The sequence below is a fragment of the Oncorhynchus kisutch genome, linkage group LG14 (genome assembly GCF_002021735.2).
Source record: "Oncorhynchus kisutch isolate 150728-3 linkage group LG14, Okis_V2, whole genome shotgun sequence".
In the NCBI taxonomy this organism is placed as follows: Eukaryota; Metazoa; Chordata; class Actinopteri; order Salmoniformes; family Salmonidae; genus Oncorhynchus; species Oncorhynchus kisutch.
Genome location: NC_034187.2, coordinates 44894566 through 44916256, shown reverse-complemented (window position 1 = coordinate 44916256; position 21691 = coordinate 44894566).

Genomic DNA, 21691 nt, shown 5'->3' with positions numbered 1-21691 from the left:
GAAGCATATATATATATATATTATTGTTAAATGGAAGAGATAAACCAGGTCTACTAGTTGTATTATTATGCGATTAAGAGCCACATATTGTTTTCGTATTGCATCTAATTATTTGGCAACCAATTACATTCCAGCCAGCACCCTAAATAGCGCAAGAGCAAGGCTACAGTGATCAAAGAATGGCTCAATATGTACATAACATACTCAATGAATGAGTACATCTTTTGTAACGTTGTATTTTGATAATGTGTTTTAGGTACACTTTTCTCATATAGATAGTCAAGTAGTAAAAAATAATAATAACTTTCCAGTTTCAACGTAGTGCATGCACATCAATTCAACAGACACCATAACAGATGGGGAAAGATAAGTAAATCAACAAGGAAAACCTCAAAACACAAAAACAAATGAAAAGCTTGAACCTAGCAACCAGATAGACACCGGTTCAAGAGGGCAAGAACGATACCACACCGCCAAGCTGAAAACACATTCTCTAACCCTAGCCGTTCAGGAAATGAACAGGGACGTAACATTGTTGGATATAACCTATTGTCGTAAGCAGGCAGACGGGCAGGCAGGCAGGGAGCAGCTGTCAGGAAGTGTGTGGAGGAGAAACCTGCGTCACCAGAGGGATAATTCAGACCACCAGCCTCAGCATCACCACCAGCAGTAGCACCAGCACCTCCACCCACTCAACAATCAACACACTCCAGCAGCCCACAGCCTCTAAGGAGGTTAAATAAGCATCACTCTCCCCTCCCTGGCTGGAGAGATCAGACTACTGCCATGGTGGCCCAGTGACTGACTGACTGGTAGTGATGGCAGACTTATAGACAGAAGAAGCAGGTCAGCTTGCTGCAGTCAAATGGCAAATGGTGCCAAAATTAGCTAATACAAAGAAATCTGCTGATACGGGACATATTGGGGTGTAGAAATGAGACAACTTGTATGCCAACTACATCAGCTCCAGAATGGTCTAAACTAGGATACTTGGATTTTTACAAGACATACCTAAGCTTTACTATTAGTCCATGAGGCAGGGGTGTCGGTCGATATATGAATTCATTTGATTTATTAACTCACACACACATAAATGCTCACATGCGCGCAAACACACACACACACACACACACACAAACCACATAATGAAATAGAACACTGAGATGTCTGCCCCCAAACCATCTCAGCTATCTCTTTATCAGCTATTTCACATCAGCTTGGCTGACCTAACAACCGTATCCGAGATTGTATGAGACGACTCATACGCACACAGACAGTCACAGACACCCCACACTGTGTGGCTGTCACTCCCCAGCTTGCATCAGCACTTTCCCCCTCTCCCTTACTGTACATACAATAGGGAATGCTACAAAAAGGTGAGCTCATGGACCCTACAGAATCTCATTGAGTCCTTCCATTCTCAGACCAGCCAAATGCTGAATGCACTTGTCCTTTTTTAGTGTCACCGAGAGGCCTCAGATGTGATTGGAAAGGCCTCTTGCAAACCAATAGAATGTGATGATATAGTGAGTGTGATGTGGTTTAAGCTTTTGTCACTTCTGAACAAAGAGCCTGTCATTTCAAAAGGTCATTTTAGAGAGAGCGCTCCAAAGTGCAGCAATGACGGGCATTTCTACTATTAGATTATGTGCTTTGCACAATGGTTAGAAATGGGTGTTGTAACAGCAGCAGGGGTTAGATGACAGCATAGGAACAACAGGTTGCCGCACAATATACATTACGACCAAAGCCGTGTCTCTCTGCTTAGTAGGTCATTAATTGAATGGGCCGTGATGTCACACACGGCTGTACATCCGGTCGCCATGGTTACACCAATTGAGCGAGCCCTGAGATGTTGAGTCTTATAATCGAATCCTCTGTACGCAACAGGTCAGTGGATTTGAGCTGAGAGGCTTATTTTAGGAGCCCTCTCGGTCTTGTTTTCCAGGAGAAGATACCTAACTGGTTTTATAATCATTTGAAAATAGTGCTGGTGGACGAGCAAAGAACATTCAAGACAATTATCACAAATTGCAGTTTGCCATGTTGTTGGCCCATCCAGTTGAATGGACAGGGTGATGGTGGGTGATTCAGAGCATTTGTTCCTGAATAAAATTGTTGTACTTATAGTCTTATCACACAAGCATTTGAATGTGTAACCTAGTTATTATAACAGTTATTGCAGAACCAAACATTTATGTACAGTATTAGGCTTTAGTCATAGTCATGCAAGGTCATGTACTTTACATTTACAGATAGTTATAGGTTATATACAATGAACAAACATATACATGCAACATGTTGGTCCCATGTTAAAGTGTTGGTCCCATGTTTCATGGGCTGAAATAAAAGATCCCATAAATGTTCCATACGCACAGAAAGCTTATTTCTCTCAAATGTTGTGCACAAATGTGTGTACATCCTTGTTAGTGAGCATTTCTCTTTTGGCAAGATAATCCAATCACCTGACAGGTGTGGCATATCAATAAGCTGATTAAAAAGCATGATCATTGCACAGGTGCACCTTGTGCTGGGGACAATAAAAGGCCACTCTAAAATGTGCAGTTTTGTCACACAACACAATGCCACAGATGTCTATAGTTTTGAGGGAGCTTGCAATTGGCATACTGACTGCAGGAATGTCCACCAGAGCTGTTGCCAGATAATTTAATGTTAATTTCTCTACTGTAAGCCGCCTCCAACATCATTTTAGAGAATTTGGCAGTAGGTCCAACCGGTCTCCCGGTTTGCTGATGTCAACGTTGTGAACAGAGTGCCCCCTGGTGGCGGTAGGGTTCTGGTATGGGCAGGTATAATCTACGGACAACGAACACAATCGCATTTTATCAATGGCAATTTTCATGCACAGAAATACCGTGACGAGACCATGAGGCCCATTGTGAGGCCCATTTCTTTTAAGGTATCTGTGACCAACAGATGCATAAATATATTCCCAGTCATGTGAAATCCATAGATTAGGCCCTAATGAATTGATGTCAATTGACTGATTTCCTCATATGACCAGAAATTTGTTGCATGTTGCGTTTCCATTTTCAGTTTCCATTCAATCATCAATTGATGTTCCAGTTAACCACCGCACAGATGTGTGGGGTCTTCTTTTAAAAATCAAACTCTGTCTTTCTCTTTGAGGTAAGGGGTATGGTCTTGCTTATGTATATAGTGGTCCTAATAAGTGGTTATGGATGCATCCCAAATGGTACCCTATTTCAGATATGGGGGATTCTACAGAAATGTTGAAAATTGCATTCTTAACAAAATCAGTTAAGTCTCCAAACTTAGGACATTTATTTACATCATGATATGTTCTAACTCAATCCAAGGCAATAACAAAATGTAACATTAAAATACTGTTGAATGAATATGCCTTCAGCCACAACCCTACAAATATCACCAGGTGATGGGATTGCACCCCTCTCCAACTTGGTGAATAGTCTGTCTGCCAGCATTTTACAGAAATGTCCGCGAGTAAAGTAAAGTATTTTTTAGAAGTGTCACAACTGAACATATAATGTATCAAGAAATATGTAAAGTAAGGTTTTGGGACTAGAAGATATGTTTGCTGGGATGTACAATACATCTGTCCAAATAAAAGATAGCCAGCCGTATGGCTATGGGGTGGCAGGTAAGAGCGTTGGGCCAGTAACTGAAAGGTCACTGGTTCGAATATCCAAGCCCCAAGGTGAGAAAAAATGTGTCCATGTGCCAGCCACTTAACCCTAATTGCTCCTGTAATTTAAAAAAAACTTTTATTTAACTAGGCAAGTCAGTTCAGAACACATTCTTATTTACAATGACAGCCTATTTACAATGACAACCCAGGGAACAGTGGGTTAACTGCCTTGTTCAGGGGCAGAACAACAGATGTTTACCTTGTCAGCTCGGGATTCGATCCAGAAACCTTTCGGTTACTGGCCCAACGCTCTAACTACTGGGCTACCTGCCGCCCCAAAATGTGTCCACAATGGACTTTGTTTCCAAAGCAAGGATGAGGAAGATGCTCTGGATAAGAGTGTCTGCTAAATGATGTAAATGTAAATATGTTAGCTATAGCTAAGTCAAAAATTTGTCAAAATTGTCCAACCCGAAAACAATTGACACCATAGAGGTCTCATCTTTGTATTTTTGTATTTGTGCCATTAAGGCGTCTATGACAGCATGGGTAGCTCCATTGAGGCTAGCTCCATTTGAAAGTTGCATGCACCATGCTTTACCAGCTGAGCTACAGAGGACCACCATGTGGGTAGTGGACAAGTGCACACTTCAGGAAAAAGTGTAGAGTATTAATGAATATGCATAGCCAGCCGGGGGGCTCCAAGAACCCAAACATTGACATCTATTTGGCCAAAACATAGACCGCGATAATGTGCTCTACTGTACTCTACTGTACTCTACTGTACAGTGCTCTATTCTACTGTGCTATTCTGTACTCTACTGTACTGTGCTCTACTCTACTGTATAATAATATACTGTACTGTGCTCTACTGTTCTCTACTATACTGTGCTCTACTGTACTGTGCTCTACTGTACTCTACTCTACTGTACTGTACTCTACTGTAATGTACTGTACTCTACTGTACTGTGCTCTACTGTACTGTGCTCTACTGTACTGTACTCTACTGTGCTCTACTCTACTCTACTGTACTGTGCTCTACTGTACTGTACTCTACTGTAATGTACTGTACTCTACTGTACTGTACTCTACTGTACTGTACTCTACTATACTGTGCTCTACTGTACTGTACTGTACTGTACTGTGCTCTATTGTACTGTACTCTACTATACTGTGCTCTACTGTACTGTACTCTACTATACTGTGCTCTACTGTACTGTACTCTACTATACTGTGCTCTACTGTACTGTACTCTACTATACTGTGCTCTACTGTACTGTACTCTACTATACTGTACTCTACTGTACTGTACTCTACTGTACAGTACTCTACTATACTGTGCTCTACTGTACTGTACTGTACTGTACTGTGCTCTACTGTACTGTACTGTACTCTACTATACTGTGCTCTACTGTACTGTACTCTACTATACTGTGCTCTACTGTACTGTACTCTACTATACTGTGCTCTACTGTACTGTACTCTACTATACTGTGCTCTACTGTACTGTACTCTAATATACTGTGCTCTACTGTACTGTACTCTACTATACTGTGCTCTACTGTAATGTGCTCTACTATACTGTGCTCTACTGTAATGTGCTCTACTGTACTGTACTCTACTCTACTGTGCTCTACTCTACTGTGCTCTACTGTATTGTGCTCTACTGTACTGTGCTCTACTGTACTGTACTGTACTCTACAAATTAGAATTGTTTTCCAACCCCCAATTTGCACCACTTCTGAAGAATGAGCCATATAGTGCAATACTTTTGACCAGGGCACAAAAGGCTCTGGTCAAAACTAGTGCACTATATGGGGGCCCAGTAGGGAGCCCAGTAGAGCTCTGGTGAAAGGTAGTGCACTAAATAGGGAATTGGGTGCCATTTAGGACATATCTGTGGTTAAATCAATGGAGAGACGGTGTGTTCTTCTTCCTCCATCTGTTCGGTGTCATCTCTGAGGGCTCTCTGTTCCATGACGCAGAGACCGAGTGGGAGTGGACGGCCTTCTGCTCCCTGAGAGGGCTGAGTGGGCCGCCGCAATCCGCTGCTGCCTACAGCCTACAAGCCAGGGAGGGATAAGGGGAGAGAGAGCGGGGAGGGTGGGAGGGTGGAGGCGGTGGGTGGCAGGGGGGGGGGGGGGAGAAAAACAGAAGAGAGGGAGGGAGAGAAAGGAAGAGAGCGATATGAAGTACAGTAGAGAGAGAGAGAGATACAAACTCAGCAGGGAAGAGGGAAAGAGAGAAGGAAGAAAGAGGGGGGGTGATTCATGATTAAGGGGGAATTTAGGGTTGAGAGAAAAAGGGGAAGATACACTGTAAGTAGGTGGATGGGACTGAGATAATGAACAAAGGAAACAAGAGTAGTAGGGCTTTAAAATATTTCTTGCTGAATAACCAAATCTTTCAAGCCCTTGCTGGCCTTTCGTGGCCATGCTAGCCTTACAGTCATCTTACATAAACCTAAATGGACTAACAGGGTCTCCAAAGCAACTGGGCAAACCTTTATATTAAACTCAGCCTCCAGCATCCCTCCATCCTCTCTCCCCCTCCATCCCTCTGCACCTCGCTTCAGCGACTATCTTTAGTACCTCGGACCCTCCCCTGACAGTACGAGAGCTATTTTGCTATTTGCTAAATTCAGCGCTGATGTAACGAGTGACACCTTCTGTTTCCATGCGACTGGTCGCCTAGCAACCCGGCTATTATGCCAATGGCAATGTTATGCAGGAAGTAGCACCCTGAGCCCCCTGCCTCCATTGATCTCGGCAGGCATTAGTCAGCCAGTCAGTGGGGTTCGTCTGCATGAGCTGAGGCGTCCTTCCGCTCAGTGAGGGCTGCACCACTCTTTTCACACTGTACACTGTATCGTATCCTCTCTCTCTCCTTACTTCCTTTGCTCTTTCCCTCTTCCCTCTTGCTTTTTAATATCGTTATATCTCTACTGTGTATCCCATCTGTCTTTCTCCCTTCTGTCTCTCTCTGTCTCTCTCTGTCTCTCTCTCGTGGAGAGAAATGTAAAGATGTAAAAGGTTCTTTGGAATGTTTTTCTCTTTCTCTTTGTTTTTCTCTTTCTCATAATATAAAATGGTTTCAGTGGGACCTTATGTCCTATGAATGCCATGTACCCATTTATTGGACTTGTTCTAGGACTTGAAACATTGTGGAGACATCTTTCAAAATCGTATAATAAGTTGTTAGGAAGAGTGAAAACCTGCATTGCTATCACAAATGCGGAGGGCATTTAAAAAAAAAGTTTTTAGAACTCTTAATCAAAGCTTGAACACATTGACGTTTGCCCAATAACAATACTGAGAAACACAGTATTCAAAGTTATGTTAACGATAACATTTCATTAATTGTCTCATACCTCAAAACATTTATGCAGTTCTATGATTGCACTTACATGCCAACATGGTGAACTTGTTTTAAAGGTCCAATGCAGACGTTCTTATCTCAATATCAAATCCTTTCTGGATAAGAATTAAGTACCTTATTGTGATAGTTTTCCATGAAAAAAGTTGAAAAGAAACAAAAATAGCTTCATAACAAGAGCAATTTCTCAAGCAAGAATTTTGAAAATGAGCTGTTATTGGCAGAGAGGTTTGTAACTCTTCTTCTTATTGGTCTATTAACAAATGTACTGCATGGTGATGTCACCATTGAAAGCCAAACCTCCTTCCAAACAAACAGCTCTTACACTAAAAGTACATTATCATAATGTTCACAGTTTCACAGTATTATTCCAACCTCATAGTGTGGAAATATATATAAAACACAAAGAAACCTTTTTTGACTGCTCTGGGCCTTTAATGCCGATTGGTGCAATACTTTGCTGCCATCTATTGATTCTGAAAGGAAATTGTCTACCCTCGTCTACCCTCATTTTGTTGAGATCTCTTTCCCAACAATGCGATAATACTAATAATATAGAAAATAGAATAAAACGTTTCTAAAAACCACACAAGAACTACGATGTGAGTTAGAAACATGAGAATGCAAGTATATACAGGTCAGTGCCAGTACCTTACACATAAAAAGTGACTGGCATGAGGAATATATAAATACTTATGCTAATATAATAATGGTAATATATACATGTAAACAGGAGTAATAGTGACCAGTAGCAGAACAAATAGATAAATACGAATGGTAATGACAATCAATAATCAATGGACAGCAGCGTAATGGAGTAACACATATAATCAATAATCATTTTAGCAGCGGCGTAGGTTGTCTGAGTGGGTAGAGACATGTGGATAGGCCTAGAGTCAGTGGGGATAGTCTGTTAGAGAGGGAGAGCAGTAGCTGTAAGCAATTTAACAGTCTTACGGCCAGGGGATAGAAGCTGTTTAGGAGTCTGTTGTCTGAGCCATGATGCACCGGAACCGCCTGCCAGATGGGAGCATGGAGAACAGTCCATGTCTCAGGTGGCTGGAGTCTTGGAAATTTTTTGGGGCCTTTCTCAATCACCGCCTGGCATGTATTGTCCTGGATAGCTGGGAGCTCGCTCCAAGTGATGTGCTGGGCCGTAAGCATCACCTTCTGTAGGGCCTTCTGGTCGAAGGGTGGTGTAGTTGCCGTACCAGACGGTGATACAACCAGACTGGATGCTCTCAATGGTGCAGCTGTAAATGTTCCTGAGGATCTGAGGGGCTATTCCAAATAATTTCAGCCTCCTGAAAGAGAAGAGGCATTGCCGTGCCTTCTTCATGACTGTTCTTGTGTGAGAGGACCATGTTAAGTCCTCAGTGATGTGGACCCCCCCCCCCCCCACAAAGGTATTCCTCTTGTCCAAGTGGGAAAGGGCAGTGTAGAGTGCGTTAGAGATGTTCATCATCTGTAGATCTGTTGGAGTGGTATGCAAATTGGAGTGGGTCTAGGGTGTCTGGGATGATGGAGGTGATTGTGTGCCATGACCATTCTTTCAAAGCACTTCATGATTAGAGATGTTAGTGCTACAGGGTGGTAGTCATTGTGGCAGGTAGCCTTTGAGTTCTTTGGAACTGGAATGATGGTGGTCAGTTTGAGACATGTGGAGATTACAGACTGGGACAACGAGAGGTTGAAAATGACCGCGAAGATGCCTGTCAGCTGTTTTTAAACAGGAAGCAGGAGTATAGAGACATGATCTGATTTGCCAAAGTGGGGACGAGGGGAGGGCCTTGTATGCTTCCTTTGGGTTGAGTAACTGTGGTTTAGGACTTTATTGCCCCTAGTGGTGAAGGAGACGTGTTGATAGAAGTTGGGCATCGTGTGTCTTAGTGACCCATAATTGAAATCAACGGCAACAAGAAATGCAGCCTTCCGGGTGCATGGTTTCCTTGTACAGTTCATTAAGTGCCATCTTGTTGTTGTTGTTGTCCTGATATACAGCAGTCACGATAACTAATGAAAACTCTCCCGGGAGGTAAAAGGGTCGACCGTCAGTATTCCAAGACGGGTGAACAATAGGTTTAGATTTCCACTACGCTTGAGTCTACACAACATCTGTTGTTGATGAAGAGACATACCTCTCCTCCTCTGAATTTCCCTAAATCCAATTACCTGTCCATTCAGAGAATGAAGAATCGACCCTTTTACCTCCCGAGAGAGTTCTAATCTGTTATCGTGACTGCTGTATATGAGGACAACAACAACAACAACAACAAGCTGGCACTTAACGAACTGTACAAGAAAACCATGCACCCGGAAGGCTGCATTTCTGGTTGCCGTTGATTTCAATGATGTGTCACTAAGACACGTGATGGATAGCCATATCGGGTATCTTGTCCAAAACCATGTTTCAGAAAAAATTATGATCTCAAAATGACAAGAGTCCCGGTCATCCATCTTATTATTGGCCAATAGAATGGAGGGAAGTGGTTCCCTTCGCCTTAGTCTCAACAGGACGCCCGATCTCTTGCCTCTTTTTTGCCGGCGTTTCCTCTTGGGTAGCCCGAAGATTGGATCGGAGGTACCTTAAGAGCCCAGTGCTGAAGAGTCGAAGTCAAAGTTGAAGCTGAAATTGAGGTGAGTAACTGCCGATCTGATGTTTCAACTTTTTGTTGATTATAAGAAATAATAGTGGATACATTTTGTGCAAAAAAAAGCCATCTTAACTCACACACGTTTGTGTGTGTGTGTGTGCATGTACTCTACATGCATGTGTCCGTGTGTCTTGTGTGCTGCAACTCCCAGAGGAGACCACTAACCTGTATTCCATCGTGCCATCAAAGAGGAGATCATACTGATCTGGTAAACACACACACATACAAACAGTACAAATAAATAGTATTGGCCAATCACTCATCAGTTCCTGGGCCATGGGAAGGGATGGTGAAAGCATGCTTATTGTCACGGCCGTCCTCCTCTTCATCTGAAGAGGAGAGGCGAGAAGGATCGGACCAAAATGCGGCGTCGTAAGTGTCCATAGTAAATCTTTAATAAAGCAAGTACTGACACTGTATACAAAACAATAAACAAATGACAACCGTGAAGCTACAACATAGACAATCACCCACAAACACACAGTGACACCCAGGCTACCTAAGTATGATTCTCAATCAGAGACAACTAATGACACCTGCCTCTGATTGAGAACCATACTAGGCCGAAACATAGAAAAGCCCAAATCATAGAAAATCAAACATAGACTAACCACCCAACTCACGCCCTGACCATACTAAATAAATACAAAACAAAGGAACTAAAGGTCAGAACGTGACACTTATACTTGATTTGTGAAGAATTCTGGGATGTGACTCAAGGTTCCATTCCCAAATGCCACTGGACATGACATGCACCACAACTTTCAAATTCCACTTATATGGAATAAAGTTTAAATACAGTTTAGAAGGTTAGAACAGGATAATGCTGATAATGGGGAAAATGGTGCCTCCTGAGAACAAAAACAGATACATCAAGTTACAGGTGATGTAGTAGTATATGTTGGAATGTTCTGATTCATAAGAATGTATTTGTGTGTCTAGGCTATAATCAGAATCACCTTTATTTACCAAGTATATTTACGACCACGAATTTGACCTGGTGAAATATTGCACAATAAACATAATATACAGACAGAATATATAGACAAAGATTTTACTCATAATCCATGTACATTTAAACATTTACACAATTGTATTTGATTCTCATACACAGAGTTGCAATCTTTATCCACAAATATAATAATAGAATATAATAAGGACTTTACTAAAGGGACTTTACTAGAATTACTTTACCGTGGTTGGAAAAGCAGTACTAGTATTTTTGAAGTTAGTTTCCCCTATGATTTCATGAGGTAAGGATGATCATCATCACCTGACCCACATACCCTCAGTCATACATATCATTTCTGTTATTTTGGGGGGAACAGTTAGTAGATCAGCCACGCACACCCTCAGGCCAAGATGAGTTCACTTCCTCTGATGTCAGATACTGTCATTACACACAGTGTCCTAAAAAATGCAAGGTCTAGTTTAGGCCAATATCAATAGGCATTGTGAGACTGGTATAGAGGGCATTGGGTATCTGTTTGACAAAGTGGGTATCTAGCATTTGGAAGCTTTAAAAAGTGGATATGATATCTGGAAATGTTAATATACTTATTTTGGAATCTGAATGAAGGTAAAGTGGATATTTGATATCCTAGGACATTCAGCTTTACAAATACGTATATATTCCATTGTTGTAAGCCTACTCATTTGCTCAGTATTTCACCATGGGAAAATACTTAATCTTGATATGAAATGTAATACTTTTCAAGCCTGATGTTGAGGAGCGTATTCAAAATCTGTATTTGACTATTTTGCTTCCTGTAAGTCCACAGTCTCCACCACACTGCCTTTGGCCGAGTCCACTATTGTGTAAACAATCATACTTCTCTGTGGACAGAGAGCGTGAGAGCAGCATTGCGTAAGTCTGCCTGTTATTGAAATGTGAGTGAGAAAATAGCATCCAGGCTTTCTAAAAGCAGACTCTTTCCAACGCAGATGGCCCACGCTTTCCGCCTGTGGGTCAGTGGGCAAGGGTGGAGAGAAGTGGACGTGACAGAAATTACACCAAGGTGAGGTCAGGCCGAGTCTTTGTCATCAGCTATTTTAGCACTGTCAAACAAAACTGATGAGAGCGAAGGAGGAAAGTGTTGACATCATCATTCCGTGTGTTCCTGCCATTTGCCCCGTATTCTTCAGATTTGACAATGATCTGTGCAACATGCCTTTTGAATAACACTTGCTTGTTCTAAAGGAGATGTTTGTTGTGCTTATACAGCCATACAGTTTAAGGTTATGTCAAGCATAGGGTACCTCTGGGAACACACTGGTTGAATCAACGTTGTTTCCAAGTCATTTCAATGAAATTATGAATGAAAATGCATGTACTCACTACGATAAGCCGCTCTGGACAAGAGTGTCTACAGATAACTTGTTTGACCAGATCATGAACTGTAAAGGCATGATGTCTGCTAAAATACTAGTTTTACTGTATGAGTAATGCTGTAAATGTATGATGATGACCACTAGATATTTTGAAATACACTACCGGTCAAAGGTTTTAGAACACCTACTCATTCAAGGGTTTTTCTTTATTTTTACTATTTTCTACATTGTAGAATAATAGTGAAGACATCAAAACTATGAAATAACACATTTGGAATCATGTAATAACCAAAAAAGTGTTAAACAAATCAAATTATATTTTATATTTGAGATTCTTCAAATATCCACCCTTTGTCTTGATGACAGCTTTGCACACTCTCAACCAGCTTCATGGAGTAGTTTCCTGGAATGCATTTCAGTTAACAGTTTAAGACATTTTCTGCGTTCTACATTTAATACATTCCTCAGTAATATGATTTACAAAAACAAACTCTATACAGTGAACAAAATCATCATAACATTAACATGTATAATGGTTCATGATTTTACTGTTATTGTATAGTTGTGTCAAGATATGGCATTTTACAGCTATTTTCCATCCACGTCAGGTTTATCCATTGATTTTGTAAGCTGATAATGTAGCTACAACATATTCGATATCTACATTACCATTCAATAGACCGCTACCGGGCAGGGGTGGGCAATTCCAGTCCTCGAGGGCCTGATTGGTGTCACAGTTTTGCCCCAGTCACAGCTAACACACCTGACTCCAATAATCACCTAATCATGATATTCAGTTAAGAATGCAACCTGATTAATCAGCTGTGTTTGCTAGGAAAGGAGAAAAAGTTGCCCACCCCTGTAGAGGCTCCTCATTTGTTGACCTCACATATTCTCACCCAAATAAGGGATTTAGTGCCCTCTCATGGCAAGATTTAAAAAATAAATCTGTAAATGAATAGATCCACTGGCACAGAATATTTCTTACGCTGATTAACCTTGGTGTTTTACCATAAAGACTCAGACTTTTCTGTTTCCATTTACGTGGACCGGCACCCGTGTCCCACTGTGCCATGGCTCCAGCGGACCTGCCGTGGGTACTTTTCATCTTTCATTTACATTGGCTCCTGAGTGGAGCAGCGGTCTAAGGCACTGCATTGCAGTGCTAGAGGCATTGCTACAGACCAGGGTTTGATCCTGGGCTGTATCACAACCGGCTGTGATTGGGAGTCCCAAAGGGCGGCGCATAATTAGCCCAGCGTCGTCCGGGTTACGGGAGGGTTTGGCCTCGTCAAATAAGAATTTGTTCTTAACTGACTTGCCTTGTTAAATAAAGGTTAAATAAAGTTTTTATAAAAAACATAGCAATGGCTAACTGTGAACTTTAACACCTTCTCACTAGGGCTGGGCGATATATGGCCAAAATATTATCTCACTGTATTTAAACATTTTAAAAACTGACGGTATTAAGGTATTTGGCAGTATTTTATATAGTTTTATAATAAAAGATCTAAATGTGCTTTATGAGTAGTGCATGACCTTAGGGTGGCAACACATACATTCTAAGTGATTTCAATGGGGCTTTCTCCATTCTGATTGTTTTAAACTGTTCAATTCAACTTCAACCCCCAAAAAGTCATAATTTTCATCAATTTCTGCATTTGAGATCATTTCCACACTGCCACTTAGGGTTGCACAATATGGGCAAGTAATCTGGGCCTTATTTTTAACAAAATTTTGCAATTTGACTTGCGATTTAAAGCAAAACACTTGGGTTAACTGTTGGAATCATGGGAATAGAATGTATATTCTAATTATATAGTTAGAATATAATAGTGGGCACTTTTAATAGTGTTGGCATGACAATGAATGAAAATGCCAGGGAGGAGTTATTGTGACAGGGTAGTAGTGATGGATGGGCATTCTGGCTCTTTTCAGTGAGCCGGCTCATTCGGCTCAGCTCACGCACTTTTGGCACCCAAACGGCTCTTGAAAAAAATGTGTATTTTTTCAAGTCAAACAGTTTGCGATAGATTGACTGTTAAAAACCATTCTAATTAAATTATTAAATGAAATTATACTCTACCTTAACCACAATGTATTCAAAAAAGGCATTGGTTTGTTATGAAAAAGGATGCTATTAAACATTTGCATTTAAAGTAGAACTTTTTAATGTATATTGTCACGACTTCTGGCGAAGTCGGCCCCTCTCCTTGATTGGGCGGCGTTTGGCGATTGACGTCACCGGCTTTCTAGCCATTGCCGCTCCATTTTTCATATGTCCATTTGTTTTGTCTTGTTCCATACACACCTGGTTTTCATTCCCTAATCACACTGAATGTATTTAGCCCTCTGTTCCCCTCCATGTCTTTGTGTGAAATAGTTTTATGTTATGTGGGTATTGTCACGCGCCAGACTTTTGTTCATGTTCCGTGTTTCGGGCACGTTTATGTACTTGTGTGCTTTCGTTTGCACCGGAGTAAAAAGTGCACCTGTTAATTAACTACACTCTGCTCTCCTGCACCTGACTTCGCCTCCAGTACACACCCTTAACATATATAAACAAAGTGCATGTAAATCTAACCATTCAAACGAATACAATCTGAACAGCATAATAGAATATTGCACCATATCAAAGAAAAATAAATAACAATTTGCAAAACTGCAGCATCCCACAACTTAACTTCTTTAATGTATATAAACAAAGTCCATAGAAATGTAACAATTCAAAACAAATACAATCTGAACAACATAATAATAGAATATTGCACAATATCAAAGAAAAATAAATAACCATGTGCAAAACTGCAGCTTCCCACTTAAAACATTCAACCAGTCCCTCTTTTCTCTCTCTTCTTTATTGCCATGTTATAACCAGCAACACACAGCAATGTTGACCATATTTTGCTTTTATGAGAGATTTGCATTCAGAAATGCAAGCTGCCTCACTTGAGGGGCTGATGCAGTTTCTTCTCTCAGTAATTATTTGTCCCGTTTTCAACGGATGTGGCCACTATGCACTATGACTTTAGTAAGCCGTGGGTAGACAGAGGCCTTGTTCTTCCACCAGCTCAGAGGATCTGCAGATCTTTGGTGGAGGGGCTCCTCCAAATAGGTTCGTACCATTATGGCATCTGCTGAGGGATTCCTTCGTGCTGCATCCCCAGTTGCTCTCTCGTCAAACAGCATCCAAACAGCAGACGTTTGTGGCACTACTGCTGGTGCTTCTGCTCCATCTGATCCCTCTTCTTCCTGTTGCCCTGGTGCCTGAGCCAGCTGACTGCTGGGCCTGTCCCTCCCTGCTGCTGAGGTTCAATCACTCTGGCATCACTGAAGGCTAACTTCTTAAACCTGGGGTCAAGTGCAGCGGTTTCTGATAGCAGGTGATTATATTCCATTCTGTGGAACTTTCTGTCCATTGATGATCATAGGGTGTCCATCAACTCTGTCACATGTCCTGTGGTTTTATTTGCTTCTCTCTGGTGGCTGGCTGTGATTCGCTGCAGACCTTTACACAGGAGTATCATTTTTGAGCCTGTCACATAGCTGAAAAGAGAGAATAGTAACTTATTAGTTCAGGTTCATATTTTGTCTACTGATACTACATTCTCATCTACTGCTCAAATACATATACAGTGGGGCAAAAAAGTATTTAGTCAGCCACCAATTGTGCAAGTTCTCCCACTTAAAAAGATGAGAGAGGCCTGTAATTTTCATCATAGGTACACTTCAACTATGACTGACATAATGAGAAGAAAAAAAATCCAGAAAATCACATTGTAGGATTTTTAATGAATTTGTTTGCAAATTATGGTGGAAAATAAGTATTTGGTCACCTACAAACAAGCAAGATTTCTGGCTCTCACAGACCCGTAACTTCTTCTTTAAGAGGCTCCTCTGTCCTCCACTTGTTACCTGTATTAATGGCACCTGTTTGAACTTGTTATCAGTATAAAAGACACCTGTCCACAACCTCAAACAGTCACACTCCAAACTCCACTATGGCCAAGACCAAAGAGCTGTCAAAGGACACCAGAAACAAAATTGTAGACCTGCACCAGGCTGGGAAGACTGAATCTGCAATAGGTAAGCAGCTTGGTTTGAAGAAATCAACTGTGGGAGCAATTATTAGGAAATGGAAGACATACAAGACCACTGATAATCTCCCTCAATCTGGGGCTCCATGCAAGATTTCACCCCGTGGGGTCAAAATCATCACAAGAACGGTGAGCAAAAATCCCAGAACCACATGGCGGGACCTAGTGAATGACCTGCAGAGAGCTGGGACCAAAGTAACAAAGCCTACCATCAGTAACACACTACGCCGCCAGGGACTCAAATCCTGCAGTGCCAGACGTGTCCCCCTGCTTAAGCCAGTACATGTCCAGGCCCGTCTGAAGTTTGCTAGAGAGCATTTGGATGATCCAGAAGAAGATTGCGAGAATGTCATATGGTCAGATGAAACCAAAATATAACTTTTTGGTAAAAACTCAACTCCTCATGTTTGGAGGACAAAGAATGCTGAGTTGCAAGAACACCATACCTACTGTGAAGCATGGGGGTGGAAACATCATGCTTTGGGGCTGTTTTTCTGAAAAGGGACCAGGACAACTGATCCGTGTAAAGGAAAGAATGAATGGGGCCATGTATCGTGGGATTTTCAGTGAAAACTTCCTTCCATCAGCAAGGGCATTGAAGATGAAACGTGGCTGGGTCTTTCAGCATGACAATGATCCCAAACACACTAACCGGGCAACGAATGAGTGGCTTCGTAAGAAGCATTTCAAGGTCCTGGAGTGGCCTAGCCAGTCTTCAGATCACAACCCCATAGAAATTCTTTGGAGGGAGTTGAAAGTCTGTGTTGCCCAGCAACAGCCCCAAAACATCACTGCTCTAGAGGAGATCTGCATGGAGGAATGGGCCAAAATACCAGCAACAGTGTGTGAAAACCTTGTGAAGACTTACAGAAAACGTTTGACCTCTGTCATTGCCAACAAAGGGTATATAACAAAGTATTGAGATAAACTTTTGTTATTGACCAAATACTTATTTTCCACCATAATTTGCTAATAAATTAATTAAAAATCCTACAATGTGATTTTCTGGATTTTGTTGCTTCTCATTTTGTCAGTCATAGTTGAAGTGTACCTATGATGAAAATTACAGGCCTCTCATCTTTTTAAGTGGGAGAACTTGCACAATTGGTGGCTGACAAAATATTTTTTTGCCCCACTGTATAATACTGGATTAAATAATGATGTAGTAATAACTGTTTACTGTACCTTTCTCCACTGATCTCCACAGTGACCTGCTCAAGGGGTTCCAGGGCTCTTCACACCACCTCCCATTCCTCTTGGGTCAGAGCATCAACAGGTGCATTGACACTGGCCAGGGTAGAGATGATGGCATCCTTTGACTCAAGAAACCACTTCAACATATAAAATGTTGAATTCCACCTTGTAGTGCAGTCTTGTTTAGGCCTCAGCTCAGGCATCTCCATCTGGCGTTGTGTAGACTAGAGTTTTTCAGCACCTACTGTGTATTCCACAGCTGCTTTCACTTTGTCCACAGTGGGCTTCATCACCTTCAGAGCATCTCTTATAGTCAGGTTGATTGTGTGGGCAAGACATGGATGATGGGTCCATTTGAAAATGTTCATGGCTTTGGTTATGTTAGCTGCATTGTCGCTAACACAACAGACCACTTTTCCATCTACTTGCCATTCTCTGTCCACTCTCAACAGTTCCTCTGCCAAGTTCTCTGAGGTGTGTCTGTCACTGAACTCAAAGCAGTCCAGAAGACAGCTAGACATAGACAAATCTTCAATGAAGTGACATGTAACTGACATGTAAGAAGTGGTTACCCTTGATGTCCAGCAGTCAGTGGTAAGACAAACTGCAGTAGCTTTTTGGACTCTTTCCCGCCCCGAAGCATGTGTGCTCTCTAACAGTTGTGGAATAAGTGAGGGTTTTCTTGCTTGGAATTTTGTACATTGAATTTAGACTATTTCTAAAACCTCTGTCCTCCACGATCGAAAATGGCTAGAAATCGGTGGCAATCATTTTAGCCAATGCAATATCAATTTGGCCTCGTTTTGCTACAGACATAGACTTTGGCATTAACTGGTCCATAGAAGACGAAGAAGATATAGATGCTGTGGGTCGCGGAGTAGGACGACTTGACTGAGAGGATACCTTTCCACGTGTGGAGGTGCTGGCACCACCACTATCACTAGCAGGCCCGCTAGTTTCTCGAAGCTCCGCTACAGCTAGCTTCACAGTTGGGTGCACGGTTCGCATATGCCGGTGTAGGTTGTGCGTAGAACCGGCTTTATGTGAGATTTTGTTTTGGCAAAGTCTACACTGTGCTCTAACATTGTCCACATTATTAAAATGCATCCAAATGCTACTGTGCTTCCGACTCATTTTCCAGCTGTTGTTTTCACAGCTGTCCTTCCTCTCTCTCCTCGGCTGCTAAGTGTGTGACTGTGAGTGAGTTGGCTCGGCCCTCCCACACGCATCTTTGGTTCGTTGGTTGACACTGCGTGTCTGAATGACAGGCACACCAGGTGAGGCTGTTCGTCTGAGCAGACAGTCAGAACGAATGTTATTGCGCTTGAGCATTTAGGCCTATATTATTTATTTTATTTTCTTGTTATTTGAATTAGTTAATACTATTCATTTAAATATTTGTATTATTCATATCTTTATTTTTTATTTTTTATTTTTTATTTTTTTATAAATAGATACGGCTCTTCTGATATATGCGAGCCGGCACCCAACGTGCCGTTAGAATATACAAGGTCTGAGGTCATCTGCCTTTGGCCTAAAGAGCAGGAACCCAGACTTCATCAAATAAATTGGTTAATACAGAAATTGTCATCCTACAAGAAACATGGTATAGAAGAGACAGACCCACTGGCTGCCCTCTAGGTTACAGAGAGCTGGTAGTCCCATCCACCAAGCTACCAGGTGTGAAACAGGTAGGAGACTCAGGAGGTATACTAATTTGATATAGTGCAGACCTAACCCACTATTTTAAATGAGTCAAAACAGGAACATTTTACATCTGTCTAGAAATGAACAAGGAAATTATCTCAACAGAGACAAATGTCCTCATGTGTGCTACATATATCCCCCCGCCCCCCCCCCCAATAAAATCCCTATACTATACTTCTATCCTAGAGGGGGAGATCAACCATTTCCAGGCCCAGGGACAGTCTGTGGTGACCTAAATGCCAGAACCGGACAAGAAACTGACACTCTCACTACACATGGGGACAAACACCTATCTGGAGGTGACAGTATTCCCTCCCCCATATGCCCCCCTAGACACAACTATGACAAAACAACCAACAAAAATGGGTCACAACTCCTGCAGCTCTGTCGCACGCTGGGTCTGTACATAGTCAATGGTAGGCTTTGAGGAGACTCCTATGGTAGGTACACCTACAGCTCATCCCTTGGCAGTAGTACTGTAGATTACTTGTAGATTATCACTGACCTCAACTCAATCTCTTAGAGCATTCACAGTCAGCCCACTAACACCCTTATCAGGTCACAGCAAAATCACAGTTTACCTGAACAGAGCTATATTTAATCATGAGGCACTGCACAATATTAAAATGCTATAGATGGAAGGAAAGTAGTGTAGAAACCTAACAAAAAACAATTAGGCAACAGCAAATTCAATCCCTTTTAGACAACTTCCGAGACAAAACATTTCACTGTAATAGTGGAGGTGTAGACTTGGCAGTATAAATCCTAAACAGTATATTTGACCTATCAAATAAAAAAATATCAAGCAGACAACCTAAGAAAATGAAAAACAATGACAAATGGTTTGATGAAGAATGCATCAACCTAAGAAAGAAATTGAGAAACCTATCCACCCAAAAACATATAGACCCTGAAAACCAGAGTCTATGCCTTCCCTATGGTGAATCACTAAAACAATACAGAAATACACTACGGAAAAAGATGGAACAGCGCACAAGAAATCAGCTCAATGCAATTGGAGAATCCATAGAATCTAACCACTTCTGGGAAAATTGGAACACACTAAACCAACAAGTATATTGTGTATACTTAAACATCATCCTCAGCTATGGCATCTTCCCCAATATTTGTAACCAAGGACTGATAACCCCCAATCCACAAAATTGGAGACAAATTTGACCCCAATAACTACCATGGGATATGCGTCAACAGCTACCTTGGGAAAAACCTCAGCATTATTATTATACTAGGCAAGTCAGTTAAGAACAAATTCTTATTTTCAATGACGGCCTAGGAACAGTGGGTTTAGGGGCAGAACGACAGATTTGCACCTTGGGGATTTGAACTTGCAAGTCCAACGCTCTAACCACTAGACTACCCTGCCACGTTACAGTATGACAGACTACGTATTCACCCTGCACACCGTAACTGACAATCAAACAAACCAAAACAAAGGCAGTCTTCTAATGCTTTCTTGATTTAAAAAAAATATTTTGGCTCAATTTGGCATGAGGGTCTGCAATACAAATTGATGGAAAGTGCTGTTGGGGGATTTAAAAAAACACACATATTTCTTTCCACAGGGCCGTGGGGTGAGATATGGATGCAGCTTAAGCCCCACCCTCTCAACATATATACAGTGCCTTGCGAAAGTATTCGTCCCCTTGAACTTTGCAACCTTTTGCCACATTTCAGGCTTCAAACAAAGATATAAAACTGTATTTTTTTGTGAAGAATCAACAACAAGTGGGACACAATCATGAAGTGGAACGACATTTATTGGATATTTCAAACTTTTTTAACAAATCAAAAACTGAAATATTGGGCGTGCAAAATTATTCAGCCCCTTTACTTTCAGTGCAGCAAACTCTCTCCAGAAGTTCAGTGAGGATCTCTGAATTATCCAATGTTGACCTAAATGACTAATGATGATAAATACAATCCACCTGTGTGTAATCAAGTCTCAGTATAAATGCACCTGCACTGTGATAGTCTCAGAGGTCCGTTAAAAGCGCAGAGAGCATCATGAAGAACAAGGAACACACCAGGCAGGTCCGAGATACTGTTGTGAAGAAGTTTAAAGCCGGATTTGGATACAAAAAGATTTCCCAAGCTTTAAACATCCCAAGGAGCACTGTGCAAGCGATAATATTGAAATGGAAGGAGTATCAGACCACTGCAAATCTACCAAGACCTGGCCGTCCTTCTAAACTTTCAGCTCATACAAGGAGAAGACTGATCAGAGATGCAGCCAAGAGGCCCATTATCACTCTGGATGAACTGCAGAGATCTACAGCTGAGGTGGGAGACTCTGTCCATAGGACAACAATCAGTCGTATATTGCACAAATCTGGCCTTTATGGAAGAGTGGCAAGAACAAAGCCATTTCTTAAAGATATCCATAAAAAGTGTTGTTTAAAGTTTGCCACAAGCCACCTGGGAGACACACCAAACATGTGGAAGAAGGTGCTCTGGTCAGATGAAACCAAAATTGAACTTTTTGGCAACAATGCAAAACGTTATGTTTGGCGTAAAAGCAACACAGCTCATCACCCTGAACACACCATCCCCACTGTCAAACATGGTGGTGGCAGCATCATGGTTTGGGCCTGCTTTTCTTCAGCAGGGACAGGGAAGATGGTTCAAATTGATGGGAAGATGGATGGAGCCAAATACAGGACCATTCTGGAAGAACCTGATGG